The sequence below is a fragment of the Triturus cristatus genome, chromosome 10 (assembly GCF_964204655.1).
Source record: "Triturus cristatus chromosome 10, aTriCri1.1, whole genome shotgun sequence".
NCBI lineage: Eukaryota > Metazoa > Chordata > Amphibia > Caudata > Salamandridae > Triturus > Triturus cristatus.
The window spans coordinates 509,670,556-509,687,697 of NC_140593.1; the positions used below are offsets into that span (position 1 = coordinate 509,670,556).

The 17,142-nt window shown below is 44.0% G+C and overlaps 1 protein-coding gene across 1 annotated transcript in view; it reads right to left on the reverse strand.

Moving 5' to 3' along the window:
- NOM1 (nucleolar protein with MIF4G domain 1) overlaps positions 1 to 17,142 on the reverse strand; it is a 294,420-nt gene that overhangs the window by 186,997 nt on the left and 90,281 nt on the right. The window lies entirely within an intron of this gene.

Consider the following 17,142-nt stretch of genomic DNA (forward strand, 5'->3'; position numbering starts at 1 on the left):
TCTGCGGACGCTGTGCTCGATTCTCCAAAATGTATCGCCGGAGCTCCCGCTGGCTGCGATATTCCTGGACGCTACCAAAGCGTTCGACTCTGTTGAGTGGGATTACTTATTTGGCATTCTGCTTCGCATGGGGTTTCCATTGGGATTTGTATCATGGATCCAGCTGCTATACAGACAACCCACTGCCAGGGTGCTCATTAATGGCTGCGTTTCGTCCGCCTTTCCTGTTACAAGAGGGACTAGACAAGGGTGCCCGCTGTCCCCCCTCTTATTTGCTCTTGCGATTGCACCCCTGGCGTGCAGACTGAGGCAGCACCATAACGATAGAGCGCTCCGATGTCCCCTGCGCCAAATTTTTATATCAATGTACGCAGACGACCTGACCCTCTATGTTCGTGACCCCCGGAATAACCTCAACCCTCTGTTACGAGAGTTCATAGTCTCACGGGAGATAGGGATGAGATGATCCGACTAAATTACGGCACTGCCATAAGCCGACTCACTGACAATGTCACCCGCTGGATTGCCCTACCCCTGTCCATGGCGGGACGGGCCTCACTGATAGAGGGTGGTGCTGTCGCAGTTCCTATACCTATTTCTTAATATCCCCTATCAAGCGGGGCGTTTTTTCTTCAAAACGCTGCGATCTGAGCTTATAAGGCTGTTCTGGGGTGGTAGGAGGCCGCGGGTCCAGTGGAGGGTGCTGACCAGGCCTGCACTGGTGGGAGGATTTGACGTGCCGGATTTCGAGCTCTACCACGCATGCGCCCAGGCCCAGTACGCCTATTATTGGGTGCATCCACCGGCATGTATGCCACAGGTGGCGGCGGAGCACTGGTTGGCGGACCCGATCCCCCTTGATGGCATGATACATGGGTCCCCCCGCTGCCGTAGTGATGCGCTGACCACGATAACGGGCACGGTCGACGCGTTGCACTATATCATGAGGACTCTGGGGGTTTTGACTCTTTACTCCCCGACCCTGCCTCTGACATATCATCCTCAGCTGACATTGCTGCAGAAGGCAGGCTTCAGACAGCTCTGCAAGCGGATGGGCAGGCGAACCTGGGGGGACATGTTTCGTGGTGGAGTGTTCTGTACGTCTGCTCAGTTCTTTGGTGGCGTGCAGCATACTCCCCTGGAACTGTTTTTGTATGTGAGACTGAGGCAGGGCATGCGGGCCATACTCCTGAGTTTTCCGCGTGAGCCGGAGATGCTGAAGCCTTTACATCAGATGTTACAGAATGACAATCCCGGACACTTGGTGTCCAGTATGTACCGCACGATAAGAGCAGACAGTGAGACCCCTACCGATAAAGCACGGATGCGCTGGACGACGGATTTGGGCAAGGACATTACGGATGACCAATGGCGATACTGCTGCTTGCAGACAGCGGAGGTCTCGGCGAGCGCCAGGTTGCGTATCATCCATTATAAATTTCTGCAACGTATGTACTGCACACCGGCTGAGATGAGCCGTTTTGGGCTACAAGACACAGACAGCTGTGTTAGATGCGGCGGAATGGGGGCAGGGTTCGTGCATCTGGCCTGGGAGTGTCCGGGGGTGCGTGAATACTGGGGACAGGTTTTTGAAGCGCTTACTGAGATGACAGGCATCCCGCTGGAATGTGACCCTTTAGTTGCGCTACTGGGCTATACTCAACAGATTTCAAAGGTGCAGCGACGCTATGTCTCTATTTCGCTGCTGTTGGCGAAACGTAGAGTGGCCTGTAGATGGGGTAGGGGGCGTGCCCCCAAATTTAAGGAATGGCTGGCTGACCTGGTGCATTGTCAGGAGTACCTTACCATATATGCGGAAACACTGCCTGCCCTCTCAAAACCTAGAGATATATGGGCCCCCCTGACGCAATACCTGCAGGCCCGAGCAGGTGAATCCCCCTCCTGACTGGCCTGATAGCAGCATTGATAGATCCGCTCCCCTATGGCCCAGTGTTGTGGTGGAATATGGAAAATCTGCTGGTATCTCCTTGAGGGACGCTGGCGGGCGGGGATGAGCTGTGGGATGCCCTGTCCCTAGGACTAGGACATGTACTGCATATCTGGAGCCATGGCCTTGTTCTACCTGGAGAAACACTGACAACAGTAACTAAGCTGCAATATGTATTGTATCTGTCTGAGGACTTGATATGCTGTAGAATGTATACCGTGAGAGGCCTCTGTCCATGCAATTAAATTGTTCGTAGAAATTCCATCACTGACTTCGGGCTAGCTAGATCGTCCTCCTGTTTGTGTGCTTATGTTTCCATTGATTGCACACCCTGTATCTGATAAACTGTTTTTGTACTGTGTGTACTATTGTTGCAGTGATATTTAATAAAATCTAATTAAAAAAAAAAAAAATTAGCACAGTGCCATCCATGCCAAGTTGCAAAATAGCAAAAGCCAATTACCACTCCAGGCACAGTTTTATAGCTTTGGATTGGTAAAATACCATCAAAACTAACCTGGAATGAATGAAAGTAACCCCTGACAAGTATTTCGCTTTTATTGCAGCGCTTTAGAGAGGTTTATCTTTGTCCAAACACAAGTAAGCACCCAGAGTAAGTCAAAACAATTCATTTCAAGCTTAGAGAGCCACATAAATTATGCAGAAAAGGAAGTCTTTGTCCCTTTCTAGCTCAACGTAGATGGCACTGTGCTAATCCTATACTTAAAAACTTTGCTAGAAAAACATTAGAAGTGAGCAGATTCAGAGTATCGCTGGTGTTGTAGGGTGCTCTGTATAGGACTTGCTCTCCAACTAAACTTTGGAACTACCCAAAGTTCTCCATTTCCTTTTTGCATAATTTATGGGGCATTCTAAGCCTAAAAGGGTATTGCTTTGACATATATATGTATACACACACAGCAATAACATTTCAAAACTGAGTGGAGAAGACAAGATATTCAACCATACATTGTATTACTGTTAGCAAAATGTCTTCCAGAGTAATAGGTCGACATTAGTTTAATAAGATAATCAAAAGTTTCAAACATTAGATATTTGACAATATCAAAAGTTTTTTCAAAATTATGATCTTTACAACATATAGAAATCTATGACTGCCACAAAAAAACTATTCTACATGCTGATAATTGATTAGTTTTAATTTTCATCATTCTCTATTTTATGTGCGATGTCCTATTTGTAACTGCTCTTTTATGGTTTTTTTAAAATTGTAAAAACCGAATAAAGAATTTAATAATAATATTCTACATTATGAAGATTACTGCTTGAATTTTTACTACTAAATACATTTTGTTTGGGAAAATAAACTCCCACTAGAGGGTAACTATGGAAGAGGAGAAGTAGCGCCAGGCAATTTTCTCAGTTTACCCAGACTGATGTATATTGTTTGTATAATGTAACCAAAAGTACGGCTGCTGAGATTTGGTAGTTTGAATTGTTTCAGATATCAGTATTTAAGGTATTTAATTTACATATATACAATTCATATAAAATATTCAATATGTCTCAACACCTTGACAAAAGAGAGACATTGGAAACAATCTATTTGGTATTACAAATGCAAGGAGTTATATTCAAAATACAGAATGGTGGGTGCACAGGTTAGAAAAAGCTCACAAAACGTTTCTCAGCTTTGAAGTGTGCAATCATCTGAAAACCATGTGCTGAAGGAGAGTAACTTAAGGGAAATGGATGGCAACACCTAAGGTGGACCTGGGGGTACATTGATTAAATCATGGCATGCCTGTCAGGATAAACAGATTGTTTTGACAGGGACACTAAGAAAAATCATCCAGAAATCAAAAGCAAGATGCACAAGAAACATTGTGGACACAAAAATGGCAGGGACAAAGGATCATATGTCTCCTGGGTATGAAAATTGAGCTCTTTGTTTTTGAGTGGTGCATAATTTCCTCACTAAAACAATCCTAAAACTTGAGCAACTTACAGCTACTAAGGTGGGACCTTCAAGTAAGGGTTACTACTGGACGACTGACAAAACCTTTTGTGAAAATATGGCAAATATGTCAGCACATTTGTGGCTTCTGTTAAGGGCCAGGCTACCATCAAAAAAGTGTTTGCTCCAACAGATATTGTAAAGGCCAACAAGGGAAGGGATAACCACATTCTTGATGGTCTTTATGCTAAGGTGTAGATAGAGATGGCATTGGACCATTAAACAACTAAATAATTAACACTTATTCCAGACAAGAGGCAGATAAAGATGGACAAGAGTGTGCAGAACTAGATTCAGGAACAAATTCTTTGCTTAAATATTTAACTCACTTTCTTCCAATCTAAAAGTAGGAAGGACAATTGTGCACTCAATTCACAAAGTGAGAAAAAACAGATCTTTGGATGCATGGGCTTTGGAGAGGGTCAGGGACTTCAAGATTGGGTATTATGGAAGCCAACATGCAACCAGAATTTCCCCTCCATAATATTCTTACACAGGAAGACAGTAGAAAAGGGGCCAATACACGATCAACCCTCCATTTAATGGAGCTTGAATGCATTCTTTTTCTGGTTCAGAATAAGACTCAGGACTGCGACCAGGTGCAAACATAGAAAAGTTTAACATTTGGCTTGTGTTTTTTGACATTTCAATATTATAGGCATCCCTCTGATGGGGAACATCTTTTTGAACGTGACAAGTTAGCCAGTACGTCTATGGAGAACATTTACATGACTGTCTGTATTATTTACTTCATGCAGGAAATTCTTCCAGGTTTTCTGAGAGGAGGGTAAGGTTTGAAAGTTTGAACACCTCTCATCTGCTGACTTCAGCATCCTGGTGCTCCACTAATCTCATTAAGCCAGTGATGGCAGTGATCCAGGCAAAACAGGTTCAGATGAACATCTACTGCAATGATATGAGCAGAGTGATTTTACCAACACAGTTGACTATCGTGATAAATTTCTCCAGTGACCTGGAGATGCTGAACAATGAAGGAAAGTCAGATAGCCACCCGCAGCAGAATGAACTTCCTTCAAATTCACATTAAATATAGAGAAAGTAAAACCCAAAGACAACAAAGTGGGACAGGTAATTCCAACAAAGTAACTCCGATATTTTGAAAGAAATTTGGAGGACCAGCAGGAGAAAGAATGCCTTTAAGATAGAGGGTCTGACAATCATTATTTTGCCTGGTTTTTTACAGGGCTTGGTGTATAGAGCACAGAAGTGAAGGAAGGGCTTTCGCATGCACAGCAGATGACTTTGTCCTTGGATGCCATAAAGCACCTCTGGTGGACTGAATCCCAAAGTACTACACTTCTTGCACCACCTGCTTAATCACACAATCTGACTCCATGTGATATATTTGCCACGATTTAACAAGGGTAGTGGGCTGGAACTCTAAATATCTTGGAAACAATAGTGATTAGACTTTGACCAAGGTTGCACCTAATAAGAGCTGTGTCCCTTGTGTAGGGATATGTTTGATAACACTCTTGATGCACAGTTTTTCAGCTGCTAACCGAACACTTCAGCCCAAGTCAGAAATGCAATAATCAGGATATCAACCCGGTGGTGAACTATGTATCCTGGCCAACATACTCTTCAACATCTTATCACCCCCAGAGAACTGAGATCCAACGACCTCTCCCTTCTAGCTGTTCTGAGAATCAGGAGGGCAAGAGGGGGGCCGTTCATTCGTTTACGGGTCTCTATACTTTGGAACTCCGTGCCTATCCAACTTAGATCAGACAAAAATGTATTTAGTTTCAGGAAACAGTGGAAAACCTCTCTCTTTATCTAAAGCAGTGCTAGATCTCATTGGTCCTCACTTGTTCTCTCAGCGCCGGGACGACCGCCGTGTGTAGCTGTGCGCTCTATAAGGACTTTTAAATAATAATGTATTACCTTCACCTCTTATCCGGAGGCAGAACACCCCAATATGGCAGCAAGTGTCGCTCCCAGTCCCGCTGAACTTTTCCTGGAATTCTTCTTCCATAGGATCTCTTTCTTCTGAGGGATTATGAAGGACAAGTGACCCAGCAATTGCAGACAGTTGCCTGCAATTTATGGCTTTGCGAATTTCAGGGCTAACTGGAACTTCCAGGGATCATCAGAAAATGTGGTTTTCATAGAGAATTGAAGACCCACATGAGCATGGTAGGAAGAGGGTATCCCACTGCAGAGGATATAGTACATTTAAGTTCTTTCACAATGGCAGGTTTACAGGTGAATTGAGTTCATTAGATTGGCTATTTCATCAGGCCATGGCACAATTAATGAAGTTCTGGTGGGCATGTAGCCATATGTGTGTGTCAACTTAATAACATTAGATTGCCATGTCCTGCAAGTCTAAGCAATGTAGTGTGTGGAACACATTCAATATAGTGACTATTTAAAGCCAGGATAATTAATTGGGAGTTCTCTTTTTAGCAGTCCGGTAAGTTAGCCAAGCTCTTCTCCCTCATCTTGAGCAAGAAAGTGTTGGACTTAGGGATTTAAATAAACAGGTGTGTTCCTTTTCCCAAAAGGGTGCTGACTGAACCATTTACAGAAAGATGGAGCCTAATAACACAGTTGTGTTTATCTCCGTTTACCAAATAACCCAGTAACGCATTCTTAGGAGCTTGAAAGTAACTAGAGATCTTCGAAAACTCTGGAGGATTCAGTTTTTGAGCGTTCTAAGATGATCCTTTGCACATTTGACATCCCAAACTCATGGTGGTGAAATGTGTTATACAGTAGGTCGGTTTTTGCTTGAAGAGCATTAGCTCGAAAGTCTTCATAGTGGCAGCAAAGATGAGGACATGACCAAAGCAACAGAATGCGTGGACAGGGTTATTGTTTGGATGCATTACTTTCAGGCCGTTGGGGATGCACCTTTGTTGATAGCAAGTAAACACTGAACAAGCATAAACGCTCGCCTCCAGTCAGGACAAAGTAAGTTATTTTTCTGGCTGTTTTTACACAAAGACTGGGGCTAGCCCACCTAAGTTACAGGAGTACAGACTATAGTATTGTAATTAAAAGTATGGTGGAAGTCTTCTATCACACCAACAAAACCAACCTTAATGTCCTTGCTAACTGCATGCCTTAATTCAAACCATGCGTTTTCAAATGCATGGTCTAAGGTTTATGAGGAACGTCTCCACACTGAGATGGCACAGTGTCTCCCCATGCAGACTGGAAGAGAGGGCAAGACACAAGAATGTGTTTACATTTTTAACTCTGTTCAGCAAACACTCAGTTCAAAGCTTTGTTTTTGCACCTTTAATTGGTACTGTGGTCAAGATTACTTACAATTCAGAAACAATATATGTTTAAATCTGTTCATAGCTAATGCTGAATTTGCAGTTAAGTTAGAGACTATCAAGTGTAACATTCTCAATGCATTTCAACTGCATTCTTAATCAGGAGATGGAACCTCTATGACATTTGACAATGGTGTACCACTGTTTTCACAACAACAACAAAAATGCACCTTGGATTTGTAAACCTGGTAATTGTTGTAGGAGACGACTGTATTTTGTGTAGTCTCATTTCCAAGTGTTTATTCTTGTGCGTGATCCCCATCGTAATGCCAAAAGTCATAGCAGTTCCAAAACCCTTCTGGATGCAAATAGGATTCTTTATAAAGCATTATCATAAACATGTTGCTTCGCGTCTTTTGTTGAGGTTCAGTGAAGCGCTTATTTTAAAATGCAACTGAGGGCTAGGCAATCATTTTAACAGGGATGCTGACCACTGAGTTTTCTAATCCAGAATGCTTCACATAGCAACAGGAATCTAATTTTGTTTCCCTGAAAGTTAAGTGGCAGAGTTACAGTAATCTCAGTTGGATACATTATGGGTACTCTTATGAAAGTTCAACACAACCAAAGGCTACATATTTTTATTTCGAATATTACTTTTGCGTTCGAGACATACACTGATTATGCATACCTTTTTCCCCACATATATTTTGCCAGAGTATATGCAGTTTTAGTGTTGCATATGGAATATTGTTTCACTTTATATATAGCATTTACCTCAATGTGCATGTGTGACTCCATCCTTAAAAACACAAATCATACTGAATATCTTGCTTTCCACTGACTTTAGTACAGATAGCAAACAGAATATATTCACAGATAAGTACCTAGCAGAGGGCTAAGTTCAATGAGACAGGACCATGGATATGATGAGAAATTTCTATATGTTCTAGAAGAGTATTTATTGCATGAGATAGCGATTGAAATACTGATGGTCATATTGCCATGGATGATCTAACAGGCTTTGAAAATAGTCAAACTTTTCCCGTAGGTTTTCTTGTAACTTAGTTTAACCAGTTTAAGTGGCATCGGTTAGTTTTGTGCTTGCTGTGATAAAAGCAGTTAAAGAGTACTGTATATTGCTTGCCTTCTTGACCGTAAGCCTGCCAGGAAAATCTGTATTATAACTGTGTCATATGATTAACTGCAAAACACACAAGAAGTTGAACTATGGGAACAATGATCATGAAGAAATGCTTTAATTTTTCTATAAAAAACGTGATGAACCAGAGCGGATAAAAAGAAGATTGTACCACTAATGCAAATAATTTGCAACAAATTGAAAGGATTTTACTGCAAAACTAACCTTTCTTTTGTCCAGAGTTTACCACCAACACTTCAGAGTAAATGGTTAAAATTGTATTCTTTCTGGTTAGTTTTTCATAGATACAGCATAAGTGGAATTCAAAGGAAGTAAACATTAATGTACATCGTAAAGAAATGCTTCAGAAGACCTCACTTCCTACTGCTGTTTTACAATTACAACCTTATAGAAATCGTAATCTTCACAAAATATAAAGAAAGCAAATTTCTGTAGCAAACAAGTCACTTAGCTCCTGCAATCACATGCAGCCAAGGTTATCTGGTTACAAACCAAACATCCTCAACTAAACAATCCTAGGATAAGTGAATTGTAATGTTTATTTTTCCCAACAAACTATCTATAGTATTAACAAGTAATTACTTCTCCTACTTTTTCCAGTATCTCAATGAACAAGCACTGTCAATGTCAATAGGTCTGGCGTTGGCAAGCCTGCTATGTTTTTGTTTATGCATACAATAGACATTAAGTGTATGTATGAAATAAAAAGTAAAAAGTTGCCATCTAAAGGTGGTGTACATATGTTTGCCAAAAATATAATCTTTCAGATCAACAGGTTTAAAAAAATATGAAATGAAAGCAGAGATTGGCCCTGGACTATATTTTAGGCGTATGTGCAAGAACAAAATGCTGTCACTCACTTTGACAAAAGCAGACGGCTGAAGTAAACTGACCTATTGCCCCAGGCTTTAAGATGGAAGCAAATTGTTAACAACTTGAACATGAAAAGAGAGGGTCAGCAAAACAGGGAGGGAGGGAGAGAGTGAAAGAGAGAGAACACACACTATTTACAAATCTTGATATGGATTTTTCAGAAAACTCTAGGCTGATGAGACAACTAAGCATGTCTCAGAAAAAGAGTTAAAAGAGGAGATAGTAATGTTGCAATCGACCTGCAATAGGTCTGTATGGTATTTAATTAAAGTAAATCCATAGGTTTGCTTTATGTATATGTCTTTTACTTACGACAGGCAGGGTCACTGGAATTATGCAGCAGGGGAGGACCAAATTATACAGGAAGTGGACTACATTTTAAGGCAAATAAAGGCAAATTATGCGGCATAATAATAATTGGTTCACTATTCTGACATTAGTATCAGTTTAATACCTAAAATACAGTAATCCTGGAAGATGGCCAACCACTGCACGGCAAATGGCTTGCTGCTGTTCAGCAAAACAAGTGGCAGCGTATTTAGTATCTTTTGATCCGTTTGAGCTATTAACTTTTTTTTGTTAATGTCTGCAAATTATGCAGAAAAATATGGATTATGCGGCTAGAGCGGAAAATCCATCGTCACATCTACAGAATCACATAACTCCAGTGGCCCCAACTAAATGATTGTTACTATGAACACATAGCTCATATTTTCTGAAGAGTAGTTTTTGCTTTGAACACTGGGCTAACTGTTAAAGTTCCTAAACCTGGGAAGGTCATTGTTACAACTGTGACAAATATGAGAGTGATCATGGGAGGTGGGTATGATGCATTTCCAAATAGCAACGCTTCGCTTTTGGTGGGACTGGGGTGCTGTCCTTGGAAAACATGGGGAAAAAAAGAGAATTGCGAGGATGTGGTGTTAAGCGGTTAGACTGCGTTAGGAATACAGCAATCAAGATTACTCTTGTAGGCACTCTCTGAATGACTGGCTAATGTACACATTCAAAGTGGATCATCAGGTAGGAGACCATTCAGATCCCTATAACCCCAAAAGAAAGAAATCTGTTACCTGGTTGAAACAGTAGGAGACTTCAAGATTAAGCAAAGATGGCACATCAAACAAGAAATGAGGCGATCGCTTTCTCAAAAAACATTAATTCAAATTACAGAGGATATACAGGTACACTTATAATATTAATTCCTAAAACGAGATACTCAATTGCCAATAAGAGCCATCTTTTTAGAGGTAGAGGTCAATGCTACTAAATAGTGAAATAGATCTCACATGAAGCAATACATTAAGTTAATGAGGGAACAAAAGGTCAACAGATATTTCAAGGATCAATATCCTCTTGGCATGGATGAAAATGATCATAGCTTTAGAATTGATATGGCAAGGAAGATAATTACAAGCTGTATTAGAGGGCTGGTTACTTCGTGGGCAATGCATTTCCAGCCGCTTTCGTCTCTGAAAGCATTAGCACTTCCTCTTCAATTTTGTATCATTAGGATGAAATGAACAGATGGTACGAGGACAGGTATTAAATTCCAAGAGTTGATATTTTGCATTACAAAAATGTACGTTTACTGATCACCTTCATATAATGAGCAGACTGGAATTACAACAAGCATTGGCAAAGCCAATAGGTCTCGTCTTTGGGACTTGTTACTTTTACAAATGACTTTTGGGGGTGCTGTATTGCACTGGTAAGATGCTTTGCAGCATGACCAAAAGTGGAGAAAAAAAAGTAACTATGACAAACCGTGTCATCTTGTAGGCACGTACATGACGACATGTATGTCCCCCCCCCCGTCCTTAGGCATGTGTGCCTATAAAAAGAATGCATTTCCATTTTTTTGTTTTAACATTTCAAGATGGATACACAATTTTATTTTTTTAAGTTGTGCGGAAGTGCACTTTTTAAATGCAAATGAGTTGCCTGCCCCCCCCCCCCCCCCCCCCCAGCCCAAAAAAAAAAAAAAAGAGAAAAGACGGTGGGTGTGGGGGGCAATGTGGGAGTGGTGAGGGAGAGGAATGGTGGGGGGGAAGCAAACCAAGAGGAATGTCACAGAGCAGGGAATGCAGTAAGTTTGTAGGGGGAGAAGCACACAAGAGGGCTTGTAAGTTGCAACCTGAATAAGGAAGCACCACAGAATATGGGGTGTATATTTTGCAAGGGGGAGAACACAAGGGACAGCTGGAAAACACATGTGTGCTCATTGAATACCTAAGGAAAAAAGAAACAAGCACTGGAAGACCAAATAAGTCTTCGCTTATGAGAAGTCTTCGCTTTGAAAATGTTTTATTTCCATGCTGTACAGCAGAGCAGATGGTTTGCAGTGTGTCTAAAACTAATTTTAAAAAGGGCCACGACGCAGCCAGGGCTAATGTGTTTTTTTCATTTATTTTTTTTAAGTGCATTAGCGTTGGATGCTTCATGGTCCTTTTTATTATTTTTAGCCACGCTGCAGGGCAGCCCTCTGCTTTACAGCACGGCTACAAATCATTACCCAAGTCAGCAATGCCTATGCTGTAGAGCACGAGCAAAGAGCACTGGCAAAGCCAATAATTTCACAATTGCCTTTGCCAATGCTTGTTAAGTCTCGACGCAACACCCATCTGAATCTGAGCAAATCAGCTAATCTTCCAATGAGTGGAGAAAAAAAAAAGACTACATTTGGCAAAATATCCTATCATGTCCATGGCTTAGTGAAAATAAATTTGGAAACATAACATCTGTTGTCACAGTTCAAGCAGATACAAACATCCATTTGAAAGGAGCAAAGGGCTTCTGTGTAGTACATGAAAAACATAGCTACTGAGTGGCATATAGTGGAGTGGCATAGAGTGGAGTGGCGTGGAGTGGCATAGAGTGGCGTGGCATAGAGTGGAGCGGCATAGAGTGGAGCGGCATAGAGTGGAGCGGCATAGAGTGGAGCGGCATAGAGTGGAGCGGCATAGAGTGGAGCGGCATAGAGTGGAGCGGCATAGAGTGGAGCGGCATAGAGTGGAGCGGCATAGAGTGGAGCGGCATAGAGTGGAGCGGCATAGAGTGGAGCGGCATGAAGCTTGTGGAGTGGCATAGAGCTTGTGGGGTGGCATAGAGCTTGTGGGGTGGCATAGAGCTTGTGGGGTGGCATAGAGCTTGTGGGGTGGCATAGAGCTTGTGGGGTGGCATAGAGCTTGTGGGGTGGCATAGAGCTTGTGGAGTGGTGTGGAGGGAGAAGAGAGTCAGAGTAGAAGGGAGTAGACTGTCCAGGTTGAGTGGCTCAGAGTGGAGTTGAATGTTGTGGAGTGGTGTAGAGTGCCAGAGTGGGGAGGCATACAGAGGAGAGGAGTGGTGTAGAGTGGAGAAAAGTAACATGGAGGGGCGTAAGGGGAATTGAGTTCAGTAGAGTGGGTAGAGTAGAGTGGCATAGAGAGTAGTAGTTCGTCATGGAGTGGCAGAGTGGAGTCGACTTGTAAGGTGGAGTGGCGTAGAGTGGAGTAGAGCACAGTGTCATCAAAGTGGAATGGCTATAGAGGAGTGTCAGCGTGGAATGGCATACAGTGGCCAACTAGAGTGTAGTAGAACAGAGTGGAGTAAAATTGCATTGAGTGGCATAGATGGAGTTGTACAAAGCATCACAGTGTGAAGTAGTGTTGTAGAGTCGCATAGAGTGGTGTAGCGTGTTGTACAGTGGAGTAGAATAGAAAAGAGTGGGGGTAGGATATCAGGTCAGTCGAGTGGCATGTCAAAGAGTAGAGTGAAGTGGCAGGGCATAGATTAGAATGGCTTAGAGTGCAGTGGCATAGATTGCAGTGGTGCACAGTAGATTAGAGTGGCTTGGAGAGCAGTGGAGTAGAGTGGTGAAGAGTGCAGTGGCGTAGAGTAGATTGTTTCAGAGTAGTGTGAAGTAGTGTAGAGTGGAATGATGCAGGGTAAAGTGGAGTGGTGCAGAATAGAGTGGAGTGGTGCAGAATAGAGTGGAGTGGAATAGAGTGGATTAGTGCAGAGTGCAGTGGCGTAGAGTGGAGAGATGCAGAGGAAAGTGGTGCAGAGTAGAGCGCAGTGGCATAGTAATATAGAAAACAGTGATACAGAGCAGAGTGGTGCAAAGTGGAGTAGAGATCATTGGCATAGAGTAGATGGCGTAGAGGGGAGTGGTATTGAGTAAGGAGGTGCAGAGTAAAATCGCGTGTCGTAGAGTGCAGTGACGTAGAGTGCCATGGTGTAGAGTGCTGCAGAGAAGAGTATAGTGGTGTAGAGTGCAGTGATGCAGAGTAGATTAACAGAGTGCAGTGGCGTAAAGTGCACTGGTTTTGTAAAGTGGTGTAGAGTGCATTGGTATAGAGTGCAGTGCCCTGCATAGATTGCAGTGCCATTGAGTGCAGTGGTGTAGAGCTGAGTGGTGCAGAGTAGAGTGCATTGGCCAAGAGTAGAGTGGCAATGAGTATAGCAGAAAGTGGATTGTTTCAGAGTAGAGTGAAGTGGCGTAGAGTGGAGTGGTGCAGGATAGAGAACAGTAGTGTAGATTCGAGTGATGCAAAGCAGAGTGCAGTAGAGTGTAGTGGCAGACAGTGCATTGACATAGAGTGCTGTAAAGATGCATAGAAAGTAGAGTAGAGTGCATTGAATGCAGTGTTATTTAGTGCAGTGGTGTAGAGTGGAGTAGAGTTCAGTAGTGCAGAGTGCGGTTATGCTGAGTAGAGTGCCCAGCCTCTCAGGGTGAGGGTCTCCATTTTCATGTAATCCAGTGCTTCACGTGTAGCGTGGCCAGGTCGATAAACCGGGCCATGGCCCTGTTCTTTTTTTAGTGCAACGCAGTTGGCCTAGAAGGCATGTTCTCCAGTTATGTAGTGTTGTGTGCCCCGTGCATTTGGTTAAGTAAGTAGTGATCGTGTTCCAATAGTGGGTAAGTAACGGGCACTTCCAAAGCATGTGAGAGAAGTCGGCATCTATTGTATGGCTGCATATGTGTAATAAAAATATCTATTGATTTTTTGCGGAGTGAGGAAAGCCATGTGAAGCACGTAGCACAGTACAAGGTGGGAGCGGGCATTGCATTGTATCAAGGTAGGTAATTCCACGAATGTTTGTCACGGTCGGTGTGTGGTCTGCCCAGATCAGCATCCCAATGTTGCCCCAGCTCTGTCAGGGAGGTGGCAGTGTGGGTGAGCAGGAAGCCAGCCAGCCAGCATACCAGACGGCAGACCATTGCCCATAACATGCAGGTATTGTATCATCAGGTGTATGACTGGCTCCTGTTATATGTCTCCCCAGCGTGCAGTCAGAGATCTGGTCATGGAAGGGTATAGTAGGAACGGTCCTGGCGGTAGGCCTGTATCCGCTGTGAGCTCTTCTATGGGTAGGAGCGTCCTATCCCTGTGGAGACGGCTTTGCGTTTGTATCCCGGCACCACGCCAGTGTCCTAATTCCAGTTGCGTGGTTCCTGCAGCAGCACGTTTCATATCAAAGAGCGAGAGTGCCAGCACGTATGGTCTCGTTGTTTTGGTATGGTAAAGGGTCCGGCGGCAGCATCGGTGTGCTACCCGCAGCAAAGATGGCCGTGGCATCTGCAAATTTAAGTGCAGGGACACTGAAATTGTGTGTTCCAATTGGAGACCGGCTAACTACCTAGCCACTGTCTGCAGTTGGGAGGCCAGGTTGTATTGCTTGAAACTGGGCACACACATTCCGCCGTGGTCTGGCGAGAGGTACAGATAGGTCAGAGCCACTCGGCAGTGAGACGTGTGCCAAATTAAATCTCCAGTAATTTGCTCCAGAGGGTGAATGAACGGTTTTGTGATGTAGAGTGGGTGGTTGGCAAGAAAGTAAAGGAGAAGTGGTAAAATTAGCATTTTTATGAAAGCCATGCGTCCCGCCACGGTTAGCGGTAGGGTTTTCCAGAATACCATTTGCAACCGTAAATTTGTGACTGCCCGGCCCAAAGTCCCTTCCATGAGATCTGTCGGGGAATGGTATATAAGGATTCCTAAATAGCAGAATGTGTTAGGGTACTACGCCCGGGGGAATTGTTAATCTGAAGCATGGAATCAGGCATGTAGGGCATGAAAGGGAAAAGGCAGGACTAACTCTGTGGCCAGGCCTGTTCTGATCCAGATATACTACTTGAGGGACAAGTGTGGCCAGTCATTTGGGTAACACCTTGTAGTCCATAATGAGGAGTGCTAGTGTCCAATAGGAGGATAAGTCTTCAGCAGCCCTACACGGCTTTGGCAGCAATGTACGGGGGGGGGGGGCTTTGTACAGGGAGGGTGGGAGGAATGAGTCCACCAGGGACTCACTGAATAGTGATTTTAGTTTTGGGGCCAATAGCGGGTTGTATATTTTATAAAAATTCATGTGGCAATCCATTTGGGCTTGATTTTCCCTGTGGCCAGTGTCCTGATGGCTTCCCGGACATCATGCAAGGTGATCGCCCCATTTAGTTCCTCTTGTTACTCGGGCGAGATGCAGGGAAGCATAACCGGTTACAGGAATCCCTGGATTTCAGTCGCTGTGGCCGCCAGCGTGAATTGATATTGCAACACATAGTATTGCATAAATGTTTCACGTATGGCCCATAGCGTGCACAGTCAGTCACCCGATGGTTGATGAGTGGACAGTATAGGGAGCCGGGGTTGATCCTGCCTAACTCGCGATGCCAATAATTTCCCTGCTTGTTCGAGACCGTGCGTGTCCTAGCAGTATGGGCTGCGTAGTTGAGACAGTGCAGCCACTCCAGTAGCTTTGCATACTCCTGCCTCGCCAAACATAGCCATTCCCTGCCAAGTGGGCGTCACCAGCCTGCTCTTCCAAGCGCAGCTGTCACAGTTCTGTGTGCAATGTCTCTATCTAGGCTACACCCCATATTTATGGTGTTCCCCAGGCAGTGTCCCCTTATCGCTACCTTATAGGTGGAGGGAGAGGCGTGGCACAGCAGCCAGAGAAGCCGACTAATGAGCACATGGCTCATGGTTCGATCCCCGGCATCGGTGGCAACTCAGCATCATGCGACTCTGGGCAATAGCTAACTTCATCTCCCTGACGACCCCCAGTGCCTTGAAACTTTGAGTGATATGTTTGCGCTTTACAAATACGGATTATCTCACTCGATTAGGCCAGAGGAGGCAGTGTCTGAGTTAATGTCAAAGTATTCGATGATGCAAGTATACAGGGAGGCGCAAAGGGAGGAATCATCAAGTGCATCTGCCTGGAGTCACCACATGAGATTGGTGGGGGCGGCCAGCGATCCAAACGCAGAAGCAAGCTTTCAGGATTATGGTCCAAATGTGTGCGGCCCAGATAGTCAATATTTATAACATGTGGTACAACATCCGCTGTGGCGATAAAGCGATATATATGTACATGTAGGTCGTGTGCGTGTGAATAAAACAAGTATAACCTGCTTTGCCTGTTGAGGAGTTGCCAGGTGCCTGTGAGGGGCCAGTGCTGTAGCCAACACGTCAAGGACTGGGCGTTGTAGGTGACGGGGAGAGGGGAGGGAACAAACTGTCCAGGTTTATATCCAAGACACTTTTAAAGTTGCCCCCTACAACCCATGGCAGCCCACTCCAGCATGCTAAGACTCCCGATAAGTCATGTAGAAAGTGTGCCTGGTCGCTGTTGGGTGCATATATTGATCCAGCAGCAGCGGTCAGCCCTCCACAAACACATACTGTCCTCCCAGGTCCGTAACTATATTGGCAGACTCAAATGGTACCCCACAAGTGTAGGGGGAGTAGACTTGGCCTCTCCAAATTTTCTGGAGACATAATGATTCAGTTTGAGTAAAGAGAGACTCTTGGACGAAGGCTGCGTTTTACTGCGCCGTAAGTACAAGTAGACTGCATATCTGCAAGCGGGGGAGGGCGCATTCCACGGGCATTTTATGTCATTATGCAAGTGTCATTTGACAAGTCAACTGCCACGGGTGAGGGGC